We start from the raw sequence: 20,170 nt of genomic DNA on the forward strand, positions 1-20,170 counted from the left end.
TTGGGATCTTAAATGCTTCAACTTCCCTTTTAGCCCACTGACTAGAGGGGTGAAAGAAGATGGTTATTTGGACAAGGAGGATATGAACCTGTTTAGAAGTAATTCTGTGGGGCAATTAAAAATTCAAATCACTAGCTGCAGCCTAATTCAGAAAAATACTGTAGAAACTATTGAGTAACCATGATTCTACAGAAGTGTCAAAACAGTCAGAATACCACCAGAAGACTTTCTATGGCCCTTTTCTCTCCACCAAATCACAACAAACAAAGGTCAGTGAAGAACAGCAGAGTGTTACAAGGCGACCCAATGCAACAGAGCCATCAATGAAGACCAGTGGAATATTGCAAGGGACAACTATGCAAAATGACCTCTCATTTTCTGTGGGGCTGTATTTATGTTCTTTATAAACATCAAGCACCCTCCAAAGCATCTGCAGAACATTAAATGTCTTTCACAGAGCTTCCAGAAAAACATGTGTCTATAACAACGAATCATCTTCTCATGACTCTGCTTCTGCAATACCTCCTTTAATAAAACACATTCCAGAAAAACATCACATGATGCAACTAAGTCGCCAAAGAAAGCAGAAACTTTACAGGTTTAATGAATTGTTATCTGCATTTTCTCTAATAGGATAGGGTTTATAGTTTTGTGATATGATTATTTTTGAAACACTTTTACAAGTAATTGACACCCACGATCCTGTTATTAGACTCAATAAAAACATTCTTGTACTCAGTTGGATTTTGTTAAAATTGTTACTTTGATCTGTTTTGGGTCCCCTATTTGCAAAAAAATAAATCTGAGATGAGGTGAGTAAATGTGTATGTATTTTGTTTCCCCATAGAAAATAACTAATTTACAGACTTTCTGTCAAAATGTAAAAAACAAAAGAACAATTTGAAGATGCAGAAATTCTACTACCAAGTCTATATTTCCAAAGGAGATAGAATCTGAATAAAGAAAAAAACTCAAAAAAAGTCATAAATTGCTCCCATATTTCCCATATTTGCTTTATTATTTTTTATTATAATCAAGATAGGAAAAGTCCAAATCTCTTGCACTGTATAAATAAGTAAAGAAAATAAAAATAATTTAAAAATAAAATATTAGACATAAAAGCAAAATAAAATAGTTTCATTTAAAAATATTGATAGAAACGGAAATAGCATACTGAATGAGCCAGGTCAGGCATTGGAATTCAAAGAGCATTCGTTCACATCTGGGAACTAATAAGAAAACCTAGTCAAAATATGGAATAATATAGCATAAGTACAGTTTGGGGGATGGGAAAAAGACAAAGGCACCTGAATATCCTATATAAGACATTAAGAGCTGGAAGGAAAGAAGAGAATTTTAGTAGAAAGGTGAATTATTTACACATATAAATCATGTAATTTCTATTAGCAACATGTCAAAATGATGATGAATAATAATGAAGTTACAATTAAATGTTAATCTTTTTTTTTAAGGGCAGGAGAAAGTTTCTTAGACACACAATGGAACAGCGGCAGCAGACAAGAGCCCCAAGAACTGTAGAAAGAACTCCACAGGTTCCCATCATGCGGTCTAGGCAGGCTGGCACTCAATGCCACTGCACAGTTACTTAGGTCTTGTTCGTTTGTTTTCTTTTACTGGATTTTTTATTTACATTTTAAATGTTATTCCTTTTCGTGGTATCCAGGACATAAGCTCCCTATCCTCTCCTTCTCCCCTTCTTCTACAAGGGTGTTTCTCTCCCCATCCACTCCCCCTTCACATCTCCCTCCAATCTGCTGTATTGGGGGCTCAAACTTTGGCAGGAACAAGTGCTTCTCCTTCCATTAGTGTCCAACAAAACCTTCCTCTGCTACATATAGAGTTGGAGCCATGGATCAGTCCATGTATAGTCTTTGAGAAGTGGTTTAGTATCTCGGAGCTCTTGCTTGTTGCCATTGCTGTTCTTACGGGGTGGCAAGCCCCTTCAGCTATTTCAATCCTTTCTCTAATTCCTCTGGTGGGGATCCCATTCTCAGTCTAGTGTTTTGCTGCTAGCATTCACTTCTGTATTTGACATGCTCTGACTGTGTCTCTCAGGAGACATCCACATCTGGTTCCTGTCAGCATGCACTTCTTAGCTTCATCAAACTTAGGTAGCTGTATATATATGGGCCACATGTGGGGCAGGCTCTGACTGACCATTCCTTGAATCTCTGTTCCAAGCGTTTCATCCATATTCCCTCCTATGAATACTTTTGTTCCCCCTTTTAAGAAGGAGGGACTATCTGCACTTTGGTCATTCTTCTTGAGTTTTGTGTGGTCTGTGGATTATATCATGGATATTTCGAGCTTTTGGGCTAATATCCAATTATCCATGAGTGTATACTATGTGTGTTTTTCTGTGATTGGGTTACCACACTCAGGATGATATTTTCGACTTCAATTAATTTGCCAATGAGTTTCATGAAGTCACTGTTTTTGACTGCTGAGTACTACTCCATTGTGTAGATATACTGCATTTCTGTGTCCATTCCTCTTTTGAAGGGCATCTGGGTTCTTTCCAGCTCCTGGCTGTTGTAAATAAAGCTGCTATGAACATAGTGAAGAATGTGTCTTTGTTGTGTGTTGGAGCATCTTTTCGGTATATGTCCAGGAGATGGTATCACTGGGTCCTCAGTTAGTGCAATGTCTAGTTTTCTGAGGAACCTCCAGACTGATTTCCAGAGTGGTTGTACAAGTGTGCAATCCCACCAAAAATGGGGGAGTGTTCCTCTTTCTCCATATCCTTTCCCTCATCAATTGTCACCTGAGTTTTTGATCTTAGCCATTCTGACAGATATGAGGTAGAATCTCAGGTTTGTTTGATTTGCATTTCCCTGATGACTAAGGATGTTGAACATTTATTTAGGTGTTTGTCAGCCATTCAATCTTACTCAGCAGAGAATTCTTTATTTAGCTCTGTACCTCATTTAATAAGAGTATTTGACTCTATGGACTCACACTTCTTGAGTTCTTTTTATATATTTCGGATATTAGCCCTCTATTAAATATAGTTTTGGTAAAGATCATTTCCTAATCGATTGGTTGCCATTTTGTCCTAATGACAGTGTCCTTTGTCTTATAGAATCTTTGCAGTTTTATGAGGTCCCAGTTGTCAATTCTTAATCTTAGAGCATAAGCTATTAGTGTTTTGTTCAGGAAATTTTCCCCAGTGTCCATGTGATTGAGACTCTTTCCCACTTTTTATTCTATTTGAGTATATCTGGTTTGATGTGGAGGTCCTTGATCCACTTAGACTTAAGCTTTGTACAGGATGATAAAAATGGATCAATTTGCACTCTTTTGCATCCTGACCTCCAGTTGAACCAGCACCATTTGTTAAAAATGCTATCTTTTTTCCATTGGATGTTTTAGCTCCTTTGTCAAAGATCAAGTGACCATATGTGTGTGGGCTCATTTATGGGTCTTCAATTCTATTCCACTGATCTACCCACCTGTCTCTGTACCAATACTTTTTGTTGAACATCGATTTTATTCGGTATTAGAATGGCTACTCCATCTTGTTTCTTCGGACCATTGGCTTGAAAAGTTGTTTTCCACCCCTTTCCTCTGAGGTAGGGTCAGTCTTTGTCTCTGCAGTGTGTTTCCTGTATGCAGCTGGGTCCTTTTTACTTATTCAGTCTGTTAGTCTAAGGTTTTTTATTGGGGAGTTGAATCCATTGATGTTAAGAGATATTAAGAAATATTGATTGTTGCTTCCTGTTATTTTTGTTATTAGAGGTGGAATTATACTTGTGTCTCTCTTCTTTTGGTTTTGTTGCAAGGAGATTACTTTCTTGCTTTTTCTAAGGTGTCGTTTCCCATCTATTTTTCCTTTGTAGGGATGGATTTCTAGAAAGATATTGGGTAAATTTGGATTTGTCATGGAATATCTTGGTGTCCCCATCTATGTTAATTGAGAGTTTTGTTGGATATAGTAGCCTTGGCTGGCCTTTGCGTTCTCTTAGTGTCTATATGCTATCTTCTAGGGATCTTCTGACTTTCATTGTCTCTGTTGAGAAGTCTGGTGTGATTCTGATATGTCTGCCTTTTTTATGATACTTGACCTTTTTCCCTTATTGCTTTTAATATTTTTCTTTGTTTTGTGCATTTGGTGTTTTGACCACAATGTAATGGGAAGAATTTCTTTTCTGGTCCAATTTATTTGTAGTTCAATTGGCTTCTTGTTTGTGTACGGGCATTTCTTCTTTAGGTTAGGGATATTTTCTTCTATAATTTTGTTGAAGGTATTTACTGGCCCTTTAACATGGGAGTCTTCACTCTCTTCTATACCTATTACCTTAGGTTTGTCCTTCTCATTGTGTCCTGGATTTTCTGGATATTTTGGCCTAGGAGCTTTTTTGCATTTTACATTATCTTTGATGGCTCTGTAGAAGTTTTCTATGGTATCTTCTGCCCCTTAGATTCTCTTTTCTATATCTTGGAATCTGTTGGTGATCTCTTCCCTAGATTTTCTATCTCCAGGGTTGTTTCCCATTGTGATTTCTTTATTGTTTCTGTTTCCAGTTTTAAAACCTGGATGGTTTGTTCAATTCCTTCGCCTGTTTGGTTGTGTTTCCCTGTAATACTTTTAGGTGTTTCCACTTTAAGGGCTTCTACTTGTTTACTTGTGTTGTCCTGTATTTCTTTAAGGGAGTTGTTTATATCCTTCTTAAAGTCCCCCATCATCATCATTAAGTGTGGTTTTAAATTCAAATCTTGTTTGTTCAGTGTTTTTGTAAATCCAGTATTTGCTTTGGTGGGAAAACTGGGCTCTAATGATGCCAAGTAATCATGGTGTCTGCTTCCTGTGCTTGCCTCTTGCCATCAGGTCGTCTCTGGTGTTATCTTGTATTGTTGTTTCTGACAGTGGCTTGACCCTCCTCTAGGCCTGTGTGTCAGCACTCCTATAGGCCTGTTTTCTTCTAGCAGGATTTGGGAAGAGAGAGCTGCTCTTGTATTTGTGTGACCTGAAGCCTTCAAGAGGGTTGCCTGGCACAGAACAGTTGGCATTACCTGTGCTCTCAGGTGTGTAGGTACTCCTGGCAACTGGCTTCCAGCTCTTGGAACAAGGCTTTCAGTCTTGGCTGACTGCTCCTTGGTCCCTATGCCCATACTGTATAGATGGCACTAGGTAATTTTCTCTTGGGTCAGGAATGTGGGCAGAAAGTAGTTGTCTCCTCTGAGTTCTCTGGACTATCCTCACTTCTAGGGGTTCTGCTCCCTCCACCATGTTATTTGGGTTTAGGGAGTTGTAGGACTGATTCAGTTCAGTACTGGGCACAGTCAGAAACCAGAAGGTTCCTGCAGCTGACTGCTCCTATATTCCTGTACCCAGGGGCACTATGCAGTTTCCTCTTCAGCCAGGAATGTGAGTGGAAGTGAATAGAAGTGTTGGTCTCTCCTGAGGTCTCAGTATTGTCTGCACTTCTGGCAGTTCAGCTCTCTCCCCCATAGTATTTAGGAGCAGGGAGTTATAGGATCAGTTCAGTTTAGTTCTGGGCACAGCCAGAAAGCAGAAGTGTCTTGTCCCAGAGGACTTTTGCTTTTGTGTGTCCTGAGACCACAGGCAGCTTGATTGGAACAGAAAAGGTGGTCTTACCTCTGCTTTCAGGTGTGTAGGTGCACCTAGTGACTCGCTTTCAGCTCTTGGTACAGGCAGAAACCTGAAGGGCCCTGCACCTGACTGCTCCTAGGTCCCTGTGTCCAGAGGGTACAGATGGCAATAGGCAATTTTATCTTGGGTCAGGAATGTGTACAGAAAGTAGTTGTTTCCTCTGAGTTCTCAGGATTGTCCACACTTCTGAGGGTCCAGTTCTCACCCTGTAAAATGTTAATTTTAATGTCAGTATTTGGTAGCTAAGAAAACAGACAACATTGATATTTACAATATTCTTTTATACAATCTTAAGAAATGTGTACTGGGGCACAGATTCACAAACCCATCCTTAACTGCTATTATCCTTAACTATAAGGATAATAAAATAACATTATCCCCAAGTGTTGTTATTTATATGTTTCATATATAAGGAAATAAAGATAAAGAGTTAGAGAGATAAGATTTATATAGATAGATACAGATATATAGATGATATAGGTATAGACATAGACAAGAATATAAATATGAAATCAACATATTCATAACTCCATGCCTAAATATCACTAAGCAATAACCATTTTTTATTAGTCCTCAGAAGGTTAGCAGTAGGCGAATATAACACCACTTCTGTACTTCTATGCAATTCATCTCATTTCATTTCATCACATAGCATATTATCTCATGTCATGAGACAAATACAACATGCTGGAGTGCAGCTCTAGAGATATGGTTCTCTCTCGAAGATAGCCTTGGGGGTAAAAGCATTGGCTGGGGCAAAACTTGGTCTTGTGAGTGATTAAGATTTCTTTTTATAACTTATACCTACCTTGACTTTAAGTTACCCAGAGACCAGAAGCTGCAGACCTCTGAACCTATTGGCACTTGTTGCTATCATTGGGGCAATAAGCTAAAAGATTTACTTCTAGTGATTGATTCTTTGGCAAGGTAGTTAGGAGCCCCTTATTGACTTGGAGAGTTAATAATTTGTAAACCAGAAAAGAGTAACTCACACAGCAAGCACACACATTCTCTGCTGAAGCAGAGAATGGTTATATCACCTTTTCATTATAGCTTTTAGACATACATTTATACACATGGACTTGGTCCATTCCTAGCTATCTGTTTCATCAGTTCTACAAGTATTCATGCATGCTTATATAAATACACATATACTTTCATACACACATATAAACAAATATATAAATTTGGATGGATGGATGGATTGTTAGATGGATGGATGAGACAGAGCACACCTCCCTCCTCCAAGCCACCACAACTATGTCCTTTCTTTGGCATTTTTATACTATCTTAGACAAAAGTTCTTAGAAAATGTTAAATTAAATCAGAGTTACAGAAGAATGTTATTAAGTTTAAAGAAATATTTCATTCTATATGTTCTTGTAAGTTCAAAGCAATAGTTTTTCCATGGTCTTGCCTTATCATATAGTGCATACCTGTGATTTTATCAGTGTGCCTTAATGTTTTTCCTTGAACATAAATTTGTCCCAAGTCTATCTCGTTTTTAGTGCGATGAAAGCTCATTGTATTTCTTATTATGCAGCCTTACTTACCATATGAGGAGTGGGTATGTTGCAGTAAATATTAAAAAGGAACATCTTCCCAGGCTAGCGCTGGCAGTGGCTAGCCTCATAGTACCAATTAGGTGCTTCTATCTCAGCAGACTCTCTGGCCCAGAGCAGTGAAATGTCTCCACCTGACTCTTTATGTTCCCTTGGTGGGTTGTTGCTGAGCCAGCCCCATACAGACATCTACTCCTTGTTGTTATACATATAGTTTCCAGAAACCTAGTAAAATCAAAACTCTAGAAGCTTTTAATTTATCAACCTGATTTGTATCAGTAAATTCTCAGCCCACAAAACATCCACACAAATAAACTCAGAGCCAATTGATACAAACTGCCCACCTAAGTAGATAAGACAAATTGTCCTGTAATAATCCATCCATTATAAGATGTTCATAGCTACCTGTGGCTATTTAAAGCCACATAGCTCTGGGTCATCGTTCTCCTCCTCCACATTGGTTCTGTTCTCCCTCTCCATACTCTCTGTCACATCTCAAAAATGCTGACTTGCCTTTCTTTTTCACTGCCCAATCATAGGCCTTGCCTTATCCTGTGCCTGCCCTCACCTGAATATAGACATCAACCCACATTGGCATATTCTATTCTTGATTCTAACTTTATTATATCTTTCTAGCCAAGCTACTAAAATTATCTCTAAAAACTTCCTTCTTTAGAGCTTCCAGAGACTAAGATCAACCAAAGATCATATGTGGTCTAGTTCATGACCCCTTGCACACATGTAGCAAAGAACTTCTTTGTCTGGCCTCAGTGGGAGAAAATTTCCCTAAACTTGTAGGTTCTTGATGCCCCAGGGAATGTGGATGCTGGACTAGATGAGGTGGGAGTCGGTCAGTGGGTAGGGATGCTTCCTCTCAGAGACAAAGGAAAGAAGGAATGGGTAAAGAATTCAGGAAGGAGGTACTAGGATGGGGGAGGGGAAACATTTCAATTTTAAATAAATAAACCAATTTAACAAAAAATATTTTAATCAAATAAGTTGATCTATAAACCATTAATTCATCTAAATAGCATTAATTCCTGAAAGATCATCTTTATGTTGTTCTGAAACAATTCTGATCAATACGGAGGCCTAATGATCAGAGATTATTATATTAATTTAATGACAGGAAAGAGATCAGCCACGAATAAAATCCTGATGCGAAGTCTCTTTGTGACCTTGCCTCATATAGCTCACCCATCACAAACCATGCAAAAGCAATGTGTAACCTATGGCAATGCCATCTGCTAATCTTAACCTATGCTAGATGGCTCCTGACACAAGAATAGAATAACTAGATATTTTGAAATAGAAGATAAGAAAGATCACATTCATAAAATTTTCTTATACTTTCATCGTTGTGGTTTGAATATGAAATATTCCCCATAAGCTCACATATTTGACAGCCTTGTTCCCATTGGAGGCCTTGTTGGAGAGATGGTGGATCCTTTGTTAGGTAGAATCTCACTGGGCTTGCGTCACTGAGTGTGGGATTTGAGATATTATGTGTTAGTCCTAATTAGTATTTGCTCTCTAATTATTAAATATGATAATCTAGCGTCCTAATCCTGCTATGATGACTTACTTAGTTGAATGAATCACTTTGAACTATAAGCACAAACGAAAATATTTCTCTCGAGTTACATTTTGTCTTTAATTTTATACCAAAAAGTATAAAATAACTAAGACAAAAAGATATGAAGATGAAGTCAGAGTTACAATGGAAACACAAGGTGTTGCAGAAGCCAGAACCTGAGTGTTATAGTTTGGGTTTCTATCAATGTGAAGAAACAATGGCCACAGAAACTCTTTCAAATGCAAATATTTAACTGTGACTAGCTTAGAGTTTATAGATATATGGGAGGGCAGACATGATGTTAGAGAGTTCTACAGAATCCTCTGCAGGCAGAATAGAGGAAGAATGTCACTGGCACTGGTATGGACATTAAAAACCTGAAAGTCAAACCCACTGGCATAATTCCTCCAACAAAGCCTCACCTATTTTAATAAACCCAAATATTCAATAGTGCCATACTCTAAGAGGGATATTTTCATTCATAACACCACACATAGTATGTACCTTAAAGAAATCTATGTATATGGAGTGGAGGTCAGCCAGCAGAGAGAATACACATGGTATTAGTTACTCTAGTACTTGCTTGTTAATACCACAGAACAAGAATAAGACCACAGCAATAATATTGGGACTTATTAAATCCTTTTAAAGGGCCATGGGTACTTGGAAAGCAGGTTTAAAGAACCAAATATATTGGTCTGAAATTCTCTTTCTTTGTTGGGTCTTTGTGTAGTTTCAGTATAAGAGTAATTGTGGCTTCATAGAAGGAATTGGGTAGTACTCTGTCTGTTTCTATTTTGTGGAATAGTTTGGACAGCATTGATATGAGCTCTTCTATGAAGGTCTGATAGAATTCAACACTAAACCTATCTGGTCCTGGACTCTTTTTGGTTGGGAGACTTTTAATAACTGCTTCTATTTCTTATGAGTTTTGGGGTTGTTTAGATGATTTATTATTTCCTGATTTAACTATGGAACCTTGTATCTATCTAGAAAATTGTCCATTTCTAGTTTTGCTGAATATAGGCTTTTATAGTAGGACCTGTTTTTTTTTTAATTTCTTCAGATTCTGTTGTTACGTCTCCCTTATCATTTCTGATTTTGTTAATTTGGATACACTTTCTGTGACCTCTGGTTAGTCTTGCTAAGGATTTATCTATCTTGTTGATTTTCTCAAAGAACCAACTCCTGGTTTTGTTGGTTCCTTGTAGCCCTTTTCCTTTCTACTTGGTTGATTTCAGCTCTGAGTTTGATTTTTTTCCTACCTTCTACTCCTCTTGGCTTTATTTATTTCTTTTTGTTCTAGAGCTTTTAGGTGTGGGACAATTAGAATAGTATATAAAATTTCAAAAAATCTTTGAGTAGAAAACACTTTTTATGGTGTGGCCAGTAATTAGAAAGGGTCATTGTCTTCCAAAAAAAAAAATAAGTCATAGGTTGGAGCATGTCAGCTTTCAGAAAAAGAACTTGAAAAATAAAAACTAAGGTAAAATAGTAAATGGGAACTTATTTTTAACAATTCATCAAAACAGTAAAATGGCCCCAATTGCAAAATGGAGTCAGTCAAGTTTCTCAGTGCAAAATGTTAGACTTATAGTATGAGGATTTGATATTTCTTGTTTGATTTTGGCCTTATGTCTAACTCACACTTTTCTTCTGTAACACCTTTCTAAGGTAAGAAAGTTTACTGTGTAATCTTCTATTTCAGAAGTATATAAATTATTTTTATGCCACACTTTAAGAAATTGCTTTGAAATGAAATGTTTGACATAACTATTGAACAGTGTTGAAATGTAATTACAATGGGGACTTTTGAAGTTAGAGCGCATGAATCTCAAGTACCCATGACCAGCAGGGGAAGAATAATCTGATATGAATGTGAAATGTTTCCAGTAAGCTTATGTGTGTATAAAGTCATAGTTCTAAGTATCTAAGCAGATGATGCTATTTAGGACAGTTATAAACCTGTGCAAGATAGTGTCACAGTGGAGGAAATGTATCACTGAGGATGAATATTAAGAATCCATGACCCCCCCCAAAAAAGAATTCATGACCCAGTATTTAAAATAATTCTAATGCACATAACATACTCCTAACTGTACTTCCTAACATATATGAGAAATCCTGCAACACCTCTAGTTAAACTTTATATGAAACCTTCAAGTTTCCTTTCACTATAACTACCATATTGGTACGTATAGGGTTTTTTTTTTATTACATCTACAATTCTTCTCCATAACAACTCCTGTTGCCAACTGTGATTTCTCCACAATCATTAGACACACACTGAGGTTAATGTTTAGACTAAAGGTTTGATTATTAACAGATGTAATACTAGTCATTCTAACAGCTAATCTCCCATATTTTTTCTAAAGAAAAAAAATTTTTTAAATTAACACTTTGCTTGACTTAAAATATTGATTTCACAGTTGAAAGGAGAAAAACCACTGAACCAATTCATAGCTAAATTAATTAAAAGAAGAAATTGATTAAAGAAAGCTTTGAGATTTTTTATTTATGTATGAAAGCTGGGCTGCTTCTACCTAGTGGAAGAGGTCAAGAGATCATCATTGAACATGCATAAGAAAATGGTTTTAATAGTTTAATAATAGGGGCTTTTTGAAGAGGGGCATGACAGCAAATAGGAGGGGTTACAAAGGCACAAAGTATGTATAACAAGTTGCTCATAGCAACCTCTTGAGACAAAGAAATGGTTGTTAGGTGATTATAATAAAGCAGGTGGTCATAACAAAGCAGTCTTTAAAAGTAGTCATAATAATAGGTGGTCATAATAACCTTTTGAAACAAAGCTCTTGTTTTACTGGCATCTGGGACTTTGTGGTTGCTATCCCCAGTTACCCATCCCCCATTGCTACACACCTCTGTTCAAATTCCTGGCCCTCTGTACATCTCCATCTCTGTCCGTACCTGATTTTGCCTTCTTTTTCTTCTCCCCACTCTCTTCCTCCTAAGTCCCTCCAACCATCTAACTCCCTTGATTATTTTGTGCCCCCTTCTAAGTAGGACTGAAGCATCCACTATTTCATATTCCTTCCACTTGAGCTTCTTGTGGTCTACGAGTTGTATTTTAGGTATTCCAGCTTATCCACTTATCAGTGAATAGATACAATGTGTGTTCTTCAGTGAGTTACCTCATTCAGGGTGATATTTTCTAGATCCATCCATTGGCATGTGAGTTTCAAGAAGTCATTGTTTTTAATAGCTGAGTAGTCTTCCATTGTATAAATGTACCACATTTTCAGTAGCCATTCATCTGTTAAGGGACAGCTGTGTTGTTTCCAGTTTCTGGTTATTATAAATATGGTTGCTGCTATGAACACTGCTTTAAAAAGCTTTACTCTGGAATTTACAAGGTTCCCTTAAGGTTGCAAAGCTAGGACATTGTGATCTAAAGCAATGTCAAGAGAAATGTTTACTATATTTTTTGTTTGTCCTAGATATCATTCCCAAATTTTTTCTTTTTTGGGGGCTGGGTCGGGGGTGATGGAAAGTACTCAATGCATGAACACAAAGGTAAAATTCTTTGATATTCTATGCAATATTACCTCTTACTACATAGTATATGTAGTAATTGTATATAAGATAATTTGTTCAAATACAAGAATGTACACTAAGGACCACAGAGAATTCTACTTATTTAGCTAGATTATTCATCATGATCTATGAAACTTGGAATTTCAGTTAGTTGAAACCTTCTATAGCAATTAATAAGCAAAATACTTCCTCGCAGATCTGCATCCATTTTAACCCAATAAAAACAATTATTCTTCTGAGCTCTGTTTTCCAGGTTATTATAGCTTTGGAGGTTGATGGAAAAATAAAATAAAACAGGAAGGTAGAATAGGTTCAAATAGGAGACAGAGTAACCAAAAGTGCCATGGGAGCAAGGCAAGTAGTGTTAATAGATTTCAATAAGAAAAAAATAATAATAATGTGATAATAATTGACTAATAATAGGAGAAAGATCTGAAATAGGAAGACAGTTAAAAATACAAGAAGTATATAGAGAATTAATTTGGTGTATAAACATGGCTCTTCAATTAACTAATACTAGCTATGGGCTATACTGTGAACTCTATTGCTTCACTCTAACTTGATGTTTCTTATTTCCTTTAGTTGTTAAACAAATGCTCAATAAAGCCAATTGATACATCATTCTGCATTAGAAATTCACATTTTAAGTTCAGATATCTTGAAATGCATGCATATTTTCATACCTTCTGAATATTTAATTTTCAAACACATTAAAATCTCTAGTCACTTAATAACCATTCAAATAGAGACACACATTAAAAGATTTAATTTAATTAAATTATAATAACACATGCAATAATACATTTTTGATGGAAAAAACATGTATCTTAAGGTAAGAAAGAGTAATAATATTGGAACGGAATATGAACGTGCACAAAAGGAATTTCATGGGGATCCTGGTCCAAGCATTAATCTGCTTGGCATATTATAAACAAGAATGCTATTTGTCATTAAAAGAGAGAAATCTTGCTGTTTCTTAGTTGTTGTTGTTGTTGTTGTTTTTTTATCTTGCTATATAGTCAAAGTTGTCCTTGGAGCTTATAGCAGTCCTCTTGAATGCTGGCATTGAAATTATGAACTACCTACCCTTTATATATTAGGTATTTTAATTTATTTACTTAATTTGATTATGTATTCATATGCATCTAGGTGTGACCATAAAGGTATGAATGGATCATAAGGGTTCTAAATCATTCAGTAGTATAATTCATATATTGATTTATAATTTAAATAGGCATTAGGGTGGCTACAACTGTGGGAGCTGAAGTTCACTTGAGAGAACATCATTAGGGATGTTTTATAAAGGATATTTTGGCATTGACATAGTCCAGAAATTATTCTTTGCTTGCTAGTTAAATGATATGAATGAATTTCTATGACTATGTTTTGGCTTCTTTATGGTTCTATATTACAATAGCTATAAACAATTTAGAAACAGTCATTTGTTGAGTGAAATCAGTGAGGTTCTGAATTAGATAAATCCAATCCATAATGAATAGTTTTTATAAGACTTTATTACAGTGGAAAAAATAAAACAAAATATTATTCCAAGGAAAAGCAACCAGAAGGATAGCTAAATGAAATTTCTCATATTTGCTATTTGGTTTAGGTCAGCTATAAGAAATGAAAATATTTGTATGCATTGTAATACTATCTCAAAACCACTCTCAAATTTGAAGTAATCACATGAAAATCAGAGACAAGACAAGGCCTACTCTCTAGTTATTCAGTACAGTACTGAAAGTTCGAACTGAAGCAATAAGACATCAAAAGGAGATCAAGAGGATAGAATTTGGATAGGAAGGATTCAAGGTATTACTACTGGCAGATGATATGACAGTAAACACAAGTGGCCACAAAAATTCTATGAGAACTTACAGCTTATAAATAACTTCATCAAAATGGCTGGACATAAAATTAACTCAAAGAAATCAGTAGCCTTCCTTTATATAAAGGACAAATGGGCAGAGAAAGAAATTAGTGAAATAGAATCCTAATAGTTAATGATAATATAAAATATCTTGGTTTAATTCTAGCCAATAAAGTAAAAAATATATGACAAGAACTCAAAGTCACTGAAGCAAGTAATTGAAGAACTCAGAAGATGGAAAGATTTCCAATGCTCATGGATAAGTAGAATCAACACAGGGAAAAATGTCCATCTTGTCAAATCAATATACAGATTGAATGCAATTTTCATGAGCATTCCAATGCAATTTGTCACAGATATGGAAAGAGCAATTCTCAATTCATTTAGAAAAACAAACAAACAAACAAACAAATTCAGAATTGCAAAACAAATTCTCAACAGTAAAAGATCATCTGTAGAAATCTCTATCCCTGAACTTGAGTGTAGATATATAACAGGACTCCAGAAAAATGTATGTTGCTAATTAATGAATTCAAACATTAAGAAAGACACCACCAGACACTTTGAAAATCTCTCTCTCTCTTTCTCTCTCTCTCTTTCCCTCCCTCTCTCTCTCTTTCTGTGTGTGTGTGTTCTTCTCTTATATAATACATCCTGACTGCAGCCTCCTCTCCCTGCTCTCCCAATCCTCTACATCTCCTCTCCCCCAAATCCAATGCTCTGTTCTTGTATTTCCCTTCAGAAAAGAAGATCCCTCCCATAGATATCAACCAAACATAAGATAATAAAACACTATAAGATTAGTCACTAAACTTCATAGCAAAACAAGACAAGGTAACCCAATAAGGAGTCCGCAAAATAATCAAAATGGACAGAGATACCTCCACTCCCATTGTTAAGAGTTCCACAGTAACATCAAAGCCAAAAATATATAATATATGCACAGGGAAGCTAGGATAAAACTACCTCAGTTACCTCATTGCTGCTTCTATCTCCGAGCCTCTAGGAGCCATGCTTAGTGCATCCTCTTTGCCATATTCTCCTGGTGTGCTTCACTCCTCTGTCTCCTGCAATTCTTCTTAAGGTTTTTCTGCAGAGTCTCTGAAACTCCACCTAATGTTTTGCTCTGGAGCTCTGATTCTGCTCTGATAGGCTTTGGAGGACACCTCTATGATGATGATTGGGCTATGTGGGGAGCAGGTGTGGCGGCAGTCCCAAGATGGCACCCGGGACTGCATCTAAGTCTTATGACTAGCACCTGACTTCCTCACACACCTGAAACTAGCCACGTCCATTATGAGAGCTGTGCAGGCGCACCAAGACACAATATCAGGCCATGTGACATGGACCTATGAACTGAGATTATGCAGTCTGGACTGAGGAGGCAGAGTTGAGGGAGGATATAAGGGAGTGTGCTCGGGGGAAGAGAGGAAGGGAAGAGAGGAAGGGAAGAAAAGAAAGATTGCTGCTTGCAGGCAGAAAGAAAGGTTCCTGAATAAACTGCTTTGAGAAGAACGTCGTGATGTCACTCCTTTCTGCAGGATGGAGACAGAGACGACACGGCTAGTCACCTCTCTATGAGTATAGCAGAATATCATTAGGAATCATTTCATTGACTTTTTCCCCCTGCCAGTCATGTCTGGCTTTCTGGGTCATCTAGGCAGTGATGGGTATGTTTACTGTCTTCTGGGTTGGATCTCAAGTTAAATCAGTCATCAGTTGGCCAAACCACATACTCTGATCCTTTTTTGTCTCAGCACATCTTGCAGGCAGGGCACGTTTCAGGTCATAATATCTGTGGCTGGAGTGTTGCCCCAAGCCCATCACAGGAAGTATTGCATGCTTACAAAAGATGGCTGGTTCAAGTTATGTATCCTACATGTCTACATGAAGTATTTGCTAGGGTCACTCAAGAAATTTTATATGCAACATTATGTGTAAGTAAAATCTTTCAGTTAGCCTATCAATTAGAAATAAAGAAAGAATAAAGATATTTGTGGCAAGAAAATGACATTTTTAAATTGAGTTTGACAAAAAGAAGAGAATAAACCTAGATAGCAAAAAAGTCTTTATTAAACAAGAAAACAATTCATAGAAAATAGTGAAAATACAAATTGATGCTGGTGAATTGAGAATGATGGATAATAAATGTATCTGTGATTTCAAAACCACTGTCTTCTCTAGCAAAAGCCAGAAGGCTTGGGGCATTAGTCATGAATTTCAAGGCTTTTATAAAAATTAAATCAACAAACTTTAATGAAAATCAGTAACTTGAAATAGAGTTAGACAGTTGGCAGAAGCTGTAGTATGTAAGCAGTGACATTATCATAGAAAATGTACAAAATATTAAAGATGAAAATTAATTATTGAGGAACTAAACAGAAACAAAAATCAATAATATATCATATTCAGTAGACAGAAAAATACTCATGGATCAAAATAACATTAATAAACACCCTGGATAAGATGAATATTATGTAATATTTTATTAGAATAGATAGGTGGTGGTGGGCAAAGGTTCAAATAACAAATTTGTGCTTCCTTTGTAGTATGCTTCATAAAATGTTAACTCCTTAGACTGTGGTATATATCTAAGGTACACTGTCTTCCTATTTACCCAGAAATATATATATGTCTGCTTTCTGGGTATAATTATTAAAACACACAATTCTCAAAGGAGTCCTGTCTTAGTGATAAATTATAGTGTCAATGGGCAAAGAGGATAGGGGTTATTTCTTGTTCATGTTAAATATAGGGGTCAATAGTAGTTGCACTATTGCTCCTTATATTTCCAAAATTTAGGCTAAAGCACAATAACCCAAATGGAACTGTAGATTCTGCAAGAGATGGGAGAGAATAAGAATGCATGAATAGTGCATAATGAATCTTCAAAATGCTGTAGCTGGAATGGGTCATATAGCTGCTTTTGTTAAAATTGCAGTCTCCTACAAAATCTTATTTTAATCTATCATTTATAGAATGATGTTGATGAATGAGGTACAATCATCACAATTTGATAGTATAAATTTAGGTATTTAAGGAAGTGTGGTAATAAAACTTAAAGGAGATTTTCTTGTTTCTTGGGAAAGTCAGTTGTGTCACATGATGCTTTTATGGAAATTGACTTGAAAGAAAGCACATGATATTTTTTGGGAAAGTGTCTCATGAGAGGATGTTTTGTTGGATCAGACACTTTAGAAGGCATCTCATGTTTAGAAAGAGTATAAGTAGACCCCACAAACAGTGAAAGTATTATCTTGCATTGCTTCATTTTTGCAACACTTTGCTGGTCTTTGCTGGTCTTTGGCGGTCTTCACTTCACAAACAGACACACGTAAAAGAACATCTAGTGCTATTTCAGCAAATTCTTGTCACTTTTAACACACTCTGATTTTTTTTGGAACATTTCTGTTTCTGCTTGATTGAGGCACTGCTACTGATTCTTGTTTGCTGTTTGCTATTAGACTGGACTGCTAATATCCTGAAAAGAAAGTGTGGAATCCCCCTGAAGAACTACTTCCAAACAGGTCTTCAATCCCCTTTTCCTATAAACTTTCTTCTATACCTACCTATGTTCAATAGGCTAGAAGGGAGGTTGAATTGTTCCAGAAACCTAAATAAAGTAGGTTTAGAAAATTCTAAGCCTGCAGGTGATGGCTAACTTGGCTTAAGCATAATGGGTAACATCCATCCTAACATAGTATAGGAAAAGATATGTTTTGATGGATATGCAATATTATTTAAGAGGGATGGAAAAATAGCAGCTACTACCATGAAGTAGAAGTTTCCCATTGTGTCATGTGCTGCAGACTCAAGTGGTACTTTGCTGAGGCAACACTCATGGGAAGACATATGATGATTGGAGAAAGTACAAATAGGACTCAATAGACAATGTTGGAGCTCTTGCATAGCTGGCCTTGCATAGCTTTTTTTGACTTGTGTCTAAACACTGATCTTCACTTCATTGAGAGAGGAACTCCAGAGAACTTTTCCTGGCATTCCAGCTAGTTCTGGTCATTCCTCCTGACATGTGCCTATTTGGTGAAGGGCTTGAGCTTTTTGCTGGATTATGACACCACTGCTGATTACAATCACCACCAAAATCTATTTCTAAATAGTGTACCATCCTCTTGTCCTATTTTCCATCTTTTCTCCCTTCACTTCAGACAGTGGGTTAGAAGAATGGTTAAACCTTTTGAAAACCCTTATTGAAGTACCTTTTGAAAAAATCTCAACCTATACTGCCATTCGGTGGTCTGCCTTGGTCCCAAAAGGGATTTTCCTGGTTTTGCTTCATAGTGTTTGTGTATACCATTTTGAAAAAAATTGGAGAGAAGGCTACATACACAGAAGGTTCACCTATGTGTGTTTGTTGCTTGTTATTGATCTGGACTGCTGGTATCCTGACAAGAAAGAGTGGAGTCATTCCCAGAAACTTATAAACATGCCCACAACACAACACCATTTTTCTATTAATACTTTCTCCTTACCTGGTCAGTAGGTTAGAAGGCATAGTCTGTAGGTCAGAAGGCAGGCCAAAGTGTTTAAGAACCATTTAAATAAAGTAGGTTTTGAAAAATTTGGACCTACAGGGGTCTCCCAACATGGCTTAGGCACAATGGGTAACCTGACATAATAGAGTAATGAGCATTATTTTGATGGTTTGGAAATATTGTTTAAGGAAGTAGGCAAAATAGCAGCAACTGACACTAGGTCATTTCCTGCCTTGCTCCCAAATGGAGTTTTCTTGTTTTGCTTCATAGTTTTAATGTAAACAATTTTAAGAAAGCTTGGGAGAAAGCAGAAAACTAAGAAGGTTCACTCATTTCCTTTTTTTTAGAAAAGATTGCAGAGTGGGCTATGGACTTAGAGAGTTTGCACAGACATTAAACTACATGGAAATTCAAAAGCCACTTGGAGAAAAATAAAACAAAAGCAAACAGATAAAAACAAACAAAATCAGGGTTCAGGTTTGGTGACTGAAACCACATATTTACTGTACATGAAAGAGGGAGGTAAACTAGGCTGGGATAAAACCTGCCTCCCTGCTCTGCTCTATGAACTCTTACTGCCAAGTTCCCAGACCACCTCTGTGAGACAAGAGGCTGGGGAGAGAAAGAGGTGGTACAAGGATAATGGTTCAGTGTTTAGCAACGTGCACCACAAAAGGATTTACCTCTGGCAACACAGGCACCTTCAACCTTTCCTGTGTTTGTACAGCATATGCCTGCTGACTATCATGGTATTGCTTATAATTAGTTGACATTGCTTCCAATTCTAGATCTAAAGCATCATAACGAAGCTATTATATTATATGCTATGCATTTTCCATTTGTTAAAGAAATGCTAGGTATCTGGGATACACAGAATAGAGTTATCACTCTGCATTAGAAGGGATTGGCGTAAGCTGTGTTAGAGGCTGGTCAACAGTTACAATGGTTGTTGTGATGGCGGCTTGAATCCATGAAAATAGAACAAAATAATATAACAAGTGGGATAAATGGTGCTAAAGATAAACTACATGGTGAAGGTCATTATGCTGATATCTAAGAACAAATCCGATCTGATGATGTTACAGTGGAACATGTGTCACAGTTTTAAAAGTTTGGGATATAATTGAGGAGCTTTGGGAAAACCCATATCATTTAATAAGGTAATGCATCCTACACAAACATTCACTGATTTTTTTTACAGACATTGGATTCAGCTTATAAATAAAGCTATATCAGACCCTCAAACCAGACTGTCATTGATAGGAATTTTGGCATTTGAAAAAGTAAACACTGAATGGAAGGGAGCAATCACACCATTGGATGCGTGAGTAACACTGAGAGAAGAATGGATAAGGGGGACAACTGGAATTGGCTATCAGGAGCATCATGCTATTATAATATGGCAATACATAGCTAGGAATATCAGGAAAGAAAATGTTTATTGCTTTAATTGGAGTAAATTTGGCCATTTCCAAACAT

The sequence above is a fragment of the Rattus norvegicus genome, chromosome 2, assembly GCF_021556685.1.
Source record: "Rattus norvegicus strain SHRSP/BbbUtx chromosome 2, alternate assembly SHRSP_T2T, whole genome shotgun sequence".
Taxonomy (NCBI): domain Eukaryota; kingdom Metazoa; phylum Chordata; class Mammalia; order Rodentia; family Muridae; genus Rattus; species Rattus norvegicus.